The sequence below is a fragment of the Hyaena hyaena genome, unplaced genomic scaffold, assembly GCF_003009895.1.
Source record: "Hyaena hyaena isolate Hyena2069 unplaced genomic scaffold, ASM300989v1 scaffold_138, whole genome shotgun sequence".
Classification (NCBI taxonomy): domain Eukaryota; kingdom Metazoa; phylum Chordata; class Mammalia; order Carnivora; family Hyaenidae; genus Hyaena; species Hyaena hyaena.
This window is the reverse complement of record NW_024080770.1, coordinates 2571097-2580593: the sequence shown is the minus strand read 5'-3', so window position 1 is coordinate 2580593 and position 9497 is coordinate 2571097. Positions and strand designations below refer to the sequence as shown.

At 40.9% G+C, this 9497-nt stretch overlaps 1 protein-coding gene across 2 annotated transcripts in view; it reads left to right on the top strand.

Annotated features, from left to right (window-relative positions):
* The window catches only part of FAM228B (family with sequence similarity 228 member B), a 22605-nt gene extending 13127 nt beyond the window's left edge, over nt 1-9478 (top strand). For both annotated transcript variants that reach the window (XR_005529509.1, XR_005529508.1), the window contains 3 exons: nt 3980-4086; nt 6548-6682; nt 9180-9478. The gene's annotated coding sequence lies outside the window, so the exon portion shown is untranslated. The remainder of the gene's footprint in view (nt 1-3979; nt 4087-6547; nt 6683-9179) is intronic.
* Nucleotides 9479-9497: the final 19 nt, after the last annotated feature.

The window sequence follows — 9497 nt, the reverse complement described above, 5'->3', positions numbered from 1 at the left end:
GTGTAGCAACATGGATGGACCTTGAGGGTGTTATGCTGAGCGAAATAAGTCAGGCAGAGAAGGACAAATACCATATGTTTGCACGTATAGGAGGATTAGGAGGAACTTGACGGAGGACCAAGGGGGAGAAGAAGGGCGGAAATGGTGGGGGAAAGGGAGAGAGGCAAACCATGAGAGACTCTTGAATGCTGACAAAAACTGAGGACTGATGGATGTGGGGGGGAGGGGGGGATGGGCATGAAGGAGGGCACTTTGGGGATGAGCACTGAGTGTTATGTAGAAACTAATTTGACAATAAACTATTTGTAAAAAAAAAAAAAAAAAATTATCTGATAGTTCCCATGCTAGGGTCATTTCTGAATCTAGTTCTGTTGGTTGCTTTCACTCTTTTTTTTTTTTTAATTTTTAAATGTTTTATTTATTTCTGAGAGAGAGAGAGAGACTGCATGAGCAGGGGAGGGTCAGAGAGAGAGGGAGACATAGAATCTGAAACAGGCTCTAGGCTGAGCTGGCTGTCAGCACAGAGCCTGACACAGGGCTCGAACCCACAAACCATGAGATCATGACATGAGCTGAAGTCGGATGCTTAACTGACTGAGCCACCCAGGCGTCCTGTGCTTTCGCTCTTGACAATGGGTTATTTTGTCTTGCTCCTCTCCCCAATGTCTTGTAATGTTTTATTAAATGCTGGCTCTTTGAGGTTATTTTGTTTTGGCTTCTTTTTCCTTTGCATGTCTTGTCATTTTTGATTGAATGCCAGGCATTAGAGGTAGAACAGTATAGACTGAGTATGTCTAGAAACAGATACACTTTTTCTTCTGTCAACTGTTAGTGTGGAGAATTGGGCTCATCTAGTCAGAAGTTGAGCTGGGTTTAGGTATTATAATTGCTATTGTTACCTTTAGTGCACCTTAGGTTTCAAATGCCTCTAGTGGTGAGCTGCTGTTGCCTTGTGCTTAGGGTGGGGGCTGCTATGCCAGAAGGGTTTTCTCAAGTGTTCCTGCTCCCTTTTCGGTTTTCGGTCTGCAAGCCTGCATCACGGAGGTGTGTGTGGGGTGAGTCTCCCCATGTTCTTGCTTCATCCCCAGAATACACTACTGTTGCTTCTTGCTTCTTGCTAGGCTCATCGTGGCAGCAGAGGAATTTTTTCTGTCTTCTTATCCTGCCTCAGTTTTAGGCATGCTCTATGTGCTTGGGCCTCAGGAGCAACATGTTCTTAGAGTTCCTTCCCCTTCTCTCTCTGGCAGCGAAACACCACCTTGTGTGGTTGTTCTTGGGTGATAGTTTTCTGCCCCTCTTCCAATAGTGGCAGATCTCTGCTTGGTTTAGGTATAGGATTCTGGACCCCAAGCAGTTTCTTGTCCTGTCCCCTGGGATAGAGGGTTTTTGCTTCTCTCCTTATCCTAGTAGTAGTGGATCCTTGCCTTGCTCCTGGGTGTTTCCCTCGTATTCCTCCTCTACATGCAGGCAGGTTTTGCTTTTACTTCTTTCCCAGAAGTAGTATATCTTTGCTTATTGTTCTGGAGGTGGGTGTGAAGAATTACTTGCCTCTTTCCAGCAGCTTAAGGCTTTTGCTCTATAGGGGCAAAGGATCCAGGGAAGCAAAGGATCTAGGGCATTGCACTTGTTTACCTGAAGCTCTTGATTTCTTCCCGTACTTCTCTGCCACTGATGGGGCCTTTCTCTGGTGTTCTGTTCTGTGTTCAGTCTTTTTTTTTTTTTTTGAGGAAAACATTGTTTCCAAGATTCTGTTAAATGCCACTTTACCACTTCCTCTATGAAATACTTCCAGTCCACCTCCTTATATTAGGCAGTCTGGTCCAGTCCCTCTTTTGTCTCACCAGTTGACATACATCTACTTTTTCACTTATCACACAATTTGCAACTGTCTGCTTGTCTGTGAAATGAATGAGTAGATTACCACTCACTGGTTAAGTCTGTGAAACTAGGTTGGAGCCATTTTATGAAAAGCCTTCAATGCCAGCTTAAAATTGGGATTTTATCATGTAAGGGAATGGGGAGTCATTGAGGAGAGCATGAAATCCTGGCAATTTTAATCTGACATATGATGTATATGATTGGAGATAAGACAGTAAAAGTTGGAGATTGCTGAAGTTTTTATAAGGCTCTGTGTTGTGTAGATAAAGGCCTCAAGATGGTGGTAAAAGGAATGGAATGAAGAGATTTAGATTTTGTTGGCCAGATTTGGAAGGCCAGGGAAAAGGAGGAGTCAGAGAGGAATTCAGTTTTGAGATTTGTTCTTATGTATTAGTTTCCTAAGGTATTTGTAACAAAGTGTCATACACCAAGTGGCTTAAAACAACAGAGATTTATTCTCTCACAGTTCTGGAGGTTGGAAGTATAAAATCAAGATGTCAACAGGGCCATTCCCTCTATGAAGGCTCTAGGGGGAGGCTCATTCCTTTTGTCTTTCCAAGCTGCTGGTGGCTGCTGGCAATCTTTTTAGTCGGTTTACAGCCTTATCACTCTAATGTCTGCCTCCATGGTTATATGTTCTTCTTTCCCCTGTGTCTGCATCCAGTTTCCCTGTTATAACATCTGTCACTGGGTTAGAGCCCACTCTAATCTATTATGACTTCGTTTTAACTTGAGTACATCTGCAAAGATCTTATTTTCAAGTAAGGTCACGTTCACAGGGACCTGTGAATATATCTTGAACATACCTTTTCTGGGGGACATAGTTCAACTCCTGTATCAAATTAATTCAATCAAGGAATCATGTGTTGAGTTGTAATTATAATTCTGTATAAAGAACTTATAATAGAGAAGATAGCCATTTAAACAGATAATTCCATTACAATGTGGCAAATGTGATAATACTGATATGCACAGGTCATTATGGAAACACAGAGGAGTGACACTTAACCCAGCCTACTAAAAAATGTAATGGTGGGATCCTGGTTAGAAATAAAGTGACAAAGAGGAACATCATTTTCTTGGGACTGAAATCATCCAGTGTTTGGTTATATAATTATATTAATTAAAAAAAAAAATGTCTAGCTTGGGTGAATCCAAGACTGTTAATAGACCTATCTGTAGGAAAACCGATATGGGAGACAGCTGTATGGAGGAGGGTTGCCATTCTGTCTTCCATTTTATTTATTTTTAAGTTTATTTATTAAAATAAATAAATTTTAGCGAGAAGGGGAGGGGTGGAGAGAGAGAGAGATAGACAGACAGACAGCATGAGCAGGGGAGGGTCAGGAGAGAGGGAGACACAGAATCTGAAACAGGCTCTAGGCTCTGAGCTGGCTGTCAGCACAGAGCCTGATGCGGGGCTCGAACCCACAAACTGTGAGATCATGACCTGAGCCGAAGTCGGACGCTTAACCGACTGAGCCACCCAGGTGCCCCTAAAAATACTGACTTTAAAGAGAATTCCTTTAATGATGATGAAGCAAGGAATTTCAGCCCGTAGGTCTTTCTGTATTTCCCGGTCATATATATTTTATTTTACTTTAATTAGTTGATTGATGATTGATTGATTTAAAGACTTGCCTTAGAATCAGGGTACTTGGTCTGTTTTGAATTGCTCTGAATTTGGAATAGTTAAAGTCATATAATTTAGTGATACTTCTTATGAATATAACTGGAATGTTTTGGGGAACTGCCAAAATTTTCAAAATACATTGGTTATAATCCTTATCTAACAGTTTTATGTGATCACCTTCAGATTTGATGTGCTTTATTAATATGGTGGTTAAAATCTATTTTATCAAATTATATCCTTAAAGTTTGATAGTAAGGCCAACAACACTCATCCCAAATCTGTTAATGAGAAACACACTTTAAACTTACAGTGAAAAAATTTAGCTGTCAATTTTTAAATGTGCTAGGCGGTATGTGGTTTTTCAAACTTCTTTTAAGGAGTATGTAAACAAAACGGTTAAAGATCACTGTTTTGTTTTCAAAATATCCTTCAAAACATCTTCACAAGATCATCTTTATCTTGTTAAAGGTTAAAAGTGAAAGTGAATTTTAACGATGGTAATTTTGATTTGAAACCCATGGCAAGAGCTCCTCATCCTCTGGAATCTCAGAAGAAGGAAAAGCAGTTATTTACAAGTAAGTCATGGCTGTGCTGTTTTTTCATTAAAGATACTTGGCTGGGTTTCCACCCCTGCCGTCCTTTTAAGCTCTGGGAGCAGTGCCGAGGCACACCAGGCTCCTGTGGCGGGGCATCAGGCATCACCCACCTCTACGGCTGGATGAGGTGACAACTTTCCTCAACTTTTTCTGGTTTTAAAGAACAAACTGCTGGGTTGCTTGGGTGGCTCAGTCGGTTAAGCATCTGACTCTGGATTTCAGCTCAGGTCGTGATCTCACAGTTCATGAGTTTGAGTTCATGAGCCCTGCATTGGGCTTTGTGTTGACAGCACAGAGCCTGCTTCTGATTCTCTCTCCCTTCTCTCTTAGCCCCTCCCCCACTTGCAGTCTCTCTCAAACAAACAAAAAACTAAAAAAAAAACTTAAAAAAATAAAGAACAAACTGTTAACACGTTCAGAAATAACAAGCACAGACAGATGATAAATTATTAACTCAAAGGTTAGATTTTTCATTGGAATTGAAGCAGTAAAAATGGAAGTTTTGGACTAGTTTTGGTGGATAGTAGGTATACCCCTTGAAGAGATGTTATAAGCAGAGTGGTGGTCCTTATTCTTGTGTGTGTGACTGAGGGAAACATCTCAATTAACTAGTTATGGGATTAAAGTAAGAGATCTCTCTACATAGTTACATAATGTGTTTATCTGATTAAAACTAATGAGATCCATTAGATGTTGCTGCAGGTAATGTGAAATGGTGCAGCCTCTTTGGAAAATAGTTTGGCACTTTCTCAAAATGTGAAACATTAAGCAATGCAACTCCTACTCAGGAGAAATGGAAACATATGTCCATAAAGACTTATACATGAATTCACACTAGCCAAAAAGTGGAAATAACCCAAATATTCTGGTAAATGGATGAACAAAATGTGATATATCTATACACGGAGTATTTGGTGTTTAAAAGGAAAGAACTACTGATACATGTTATTAAATGGATGAACCTCAAAACTATTATATTCAGTGAAAGAGGACAATCACAAAAGAGCACATATTGTATGATTGTATTTATGTGAAATGTCCAGAAAGGCAGATCTATAGAGACAGGAAGTAGATTGTTGTTGAGCTAGGGCTAGGGCTGGGAATGGAGAGTGACTCTAGATGAGCATGAGATTTTTAGACTGATAGAAATGCTCTAAGATTATGGTGATGGTTGCACAACTCTGTAAAATACAAAAATTATTGATTTGTACACTTAAAATGAGTGAATTTCATGATGTATAAGTTATTACCTCAGTAAAGCTGTTGATAATAATAAAACAAGAACCTGGGGTGCCTGGGTAGCTCAGTTGGTTGTGTCTGGCTCTTGATTTTGGCTCAGGTCATGATCCCAGGGTTGTGGGAATGAGCCCTGTGTCAGGCTCCACACTGAGCACGGAGCCTGCTTAAGATTTTCTCCCTCTCTTTTTGCCCTTCTCCCACTCACACAAGTGCACTTGCGCACTCTCTCTCTCAAATAAAAAATAAAAGAAACTAGCAAAGCAGAAGAAAAATGAGCTTGTGCAGTGTTGTTTAGGAGGTTGACGTACAATTCTCGGTCCCTAAAAAGCCTCAAAGTAAGTTGCGGTATGGCAGAAGCCCCAGGGCTTTTAGAAATGAGGCTGGCATGGGCAGCAGAGAGAATGACTAAAGGTAGAAGCAGATGACTTTTAGAGACGGATCTGGCCATTGTTCTAGAGGTGTGGTTTAACAATTGGCTGCATTTTGAATGGGATATTTGAATTGAGGAATAGTAGAAAGTATTGACGCTAAACCCTATTCACTTGATAACTAAAGGCCTTAAAAAATGGAATGAGTCAAAAACACTCTTGTAGGTCTCAATAGAATAAGTTTCTGTACAAGCCCTAACTGCCACAGTCTCATACGGACCTGTGTGGGTCAGGTTTTAGGATGGTAAAAATTTAAATTTAATTTCTGTATATAATGTAAAAGGAGGGGTTTTGTCCTCAAATATCTCTTCTAGCAGAATGGGATCCAGATATGAAAGAGAATATTGCAAGTTGGAGTACCTGGGGGCCTATATTTTAGACCACTTAAATCTATGAGTTCCCCTTGGAAAAAGGAGGTGGAAGATTAGATTCTGGTCTCTGAATTAGGGAAACATCCCAATTATGGCATTAGGGGTGGAGAAGGCATATTTGTTTTTGGCAAGTTAGACCTTCCTTGGGAAGACACAGTAGACTGCTCTGTGAGGGGGTCATTGACCCTGAAAGAGCCTGACTCAGCTGTTTGATTAAGCAGCAGAGAGATTTCAAATGAAGCTATTCTTAGAGCAGGGTATTGCTATTTATTTGGGTTTCTTTTCCGTAAAAAATATGTAAATTCAAATAGAACTCATCAACTTCAAATTAAAATCTTAAATGCTGCAATTGAGTTGGTTTTTAAGAGCATTCTTTATGGTTCCTTCCTATGGAAACAAAAGATCATCCTTTCTGGTAAAAAAAGCCTCTAAGTACTCATGAGAGAAAAGAATCTAAGTCCCAAAGAGGCCAACTGTGAAGGGCCCTTTTTTCCGTGGCCCTCAGCCAAGAAAGAAAGGGAAGAGCACCAGGATGTGGTGAGTGCTGGGATAGTCCTGTTTTGCCATACACAAGGTAGCAATTGCTGATACCAAAGTCTGAGCAGTTGGGAGCTTCTCTGTATGACAGGCCTTCAGGAAGAGAGGAGGCAGTGGAATGTACCCCTTTACCCCAAACAAGGCAAAAGAGAGAGTAGAAGAAACTGAGAAGCAGCTTCCTTTATTCAGAGGGAATGGAGAGAATTGCCCTGAGAGTTACACAATGGATATGCCTTCTGGTATGTGGGCTATCAGATTTTCCTACCTCTTCTTGTGAATTTTCACCCTTCTTGTCTCCCCACCATCTCTATTATCTCTGCTGTTTGCCACTTATACATCCAAGCCAGGTCCTAAATTTTGTTTTCCTTAACTAAAATGGGTAGAAAATTTTCAAAAGAATCATGTACTAAATGAAATGTGGTAAAATTTAAGAAGTAAAGTAAAAGCCCCAAAATGTAAAATGTGTAGAAATATAGGTGTTCACAGATTTCTCGTCCTAACATAACTACAACTAAACTTGGAGGCCATGTGACTGGTGTAGCTTAGTCTCTACTGCTTCCAGGTCGGCTTGCCACTTTTCTTCCTCAGTTCTCTTCTCTACCCTGTGCCCAAGGCTCTGGACTGGAGCCTTTTTAGGAATGGATTTGGAGGAGAAGTCACAGCCCACCCTCCTCATCTGCTGGTTAGAAATCAATACGGGAATGGCGTGTTAGTCTGAATAAACCATTTTTCCATCTTCTTTTCTGTCTCTCCATTTCCTTACTCCCACCCGCAAAGGATAAGAGAACTACTTTTTTTTTTTTTTAAACTCATAGAAGTTTTAGTAAAACTTTATTTTGTAGTTTAACTCCTTTTAGTGTCCTGTTTTAGTATCCTCCCATGTGCTTGTTTGCTTTCTTCCTCAAAATGTAACAAGCACCTCCTCTGAGCTGGGCAGTATTTGAGGGGCATAGTCATAAACAAAGGAGATAAATCTCTGGTCCCTAGGAGCTTACATTTGATGGGGGAGACAGACAATAAACCAATAAATGTGTGAGCTGGTAATAAGTGCAATGAGGAAAATAAAACCAGTAAAGCAGGGCAGGAGAACTATATCAACAGATCAGGCTTCAGTGGACAGCAGGGGAAAAAAATAAATTGCTTTACACTGATACCTTATGAATCCTCCTTATATATTGTAATGGTTATAAGTATCTTGAATTTAACCAGCCCCCAGAAGGATTATTCTTTACTTTTATATTTGTGTCCCTCTTTCTGCCAAACTTGCTTTGCCTCCAGATTTCCCATTGTTCAGGTGGGTAGGATTAGAATCCACTCAAGACCCTTCAGGACAAAAATCCAAGTGTTGTCTTTGATTTCTTGCTTTACTCACTTCCTACGTCTAACAGGTACTGAGTTCTGTCGGTTTATTCACTTTTCAGTTCCTCGCTGCTACTACCAGCTCAAGCCATTGTGATCTTAACTGGCTTAGTGCATTGGCCTTCTAGTCTTCCTGCTTCTGCTGTTGCCCCTGTAGAATCAGTTCTCCATGCAGAAGCTATATTCATTAAAAAAAAAAAAATGTTAGATTTCTTCCCTACTCGAAACCGTTGAATGATTTCCCTTCAGGCTTTGGATTTTATTCTGATTCCTTACCATGGTCTCTAAGTCCCTATCCCGTTAGGCACCTGCCTCCTCTCCAACCTCATCTCCTGTTTTCTCTCTACAGTCCTTATGCTCCAGCCTCCCCAGCTTTGTTTTTGTTTTCTTAATATACCAACTTCATTCCCATCTCAGGCTTTTGCTTCTGCTAGTCCTTCTACTTGGAACACTCTTTCCCCAGATCCATGTCTCCCTCAGTTCACCCAGACTTCTGTACAGATGTCTTCTCAAAGAAGACTTCCCTGACTTCTCTACCTAAAATAGTCCCCCTCATGCATTCATATATCCTCCCCACACCCTTTACCTGCCCTCTGGGACTCAAATGGAGGGCAGGATAAGCCGCCAATTGTAAGAGAAAGGAAGGCAGAGTACATGGATATAGCATGGTGAATTTTTGAAGGAACATTGTTGACTTCTGTTTACCTCATTTTCTTAGTGAAGTCAGGTCATCTGTCAGCTGATAGTGAATGTGGAGGAGCAAGATTCAGAGGTTTGAAAAAAGGGAGGAAAGGAAGGTAGTATTTTCTAAATCATAGTAATTGTAGTATGTCCTAGTACCCCAGACATCCTGACATATGAAAGCAAGACCGTGGGGGAGGTCCCTCAACTCCTGTCAAACACCAACGATCTACCCCAGAATCTCTGTGTCCCAGAATCTCTGCAAGTTTCTGAATCCGGATAGAGGAGAGGCTGAGGCAGGTTTGGGTGGGGCCCTGGCCTGCGAGATGAGTCACTTGGCTCTGGCAGCAGTAGGCTTCAGGGGTTCAGCTCAGCTGAGCTAAGGAATTCTTTCTGCTCTTGTTAGCCTCTTGTTCCTATATCACATGTAACTCTTCTTTTCTGTCATCTTCCAAAGGTTTTAGCAACCAAGGAGCACACACCTTGACCTTGATTGGTAAGAGGAAACAAATGATTCAGAGAAGCCACTTGCCAGCAGGATTCATTCAGGTTGAGGACCAAGGAAGGCACTAAGCACCTCCAATAAACTTCACTAAAGTTCAGTGTCTGCATGATAATTAAGAAATCACAATACCTTGTGTTGACAATTATTACAAATGTATGTTCCCTAGAAGTTAATTATTGCCTGAAAGAGCCAATAAAAATAATGATAGCTGTGGCGCCTGGGTGGCTCAGTTGGTTAAGCCTCTGACTTCTGATTTCTGTTCAGGTCATG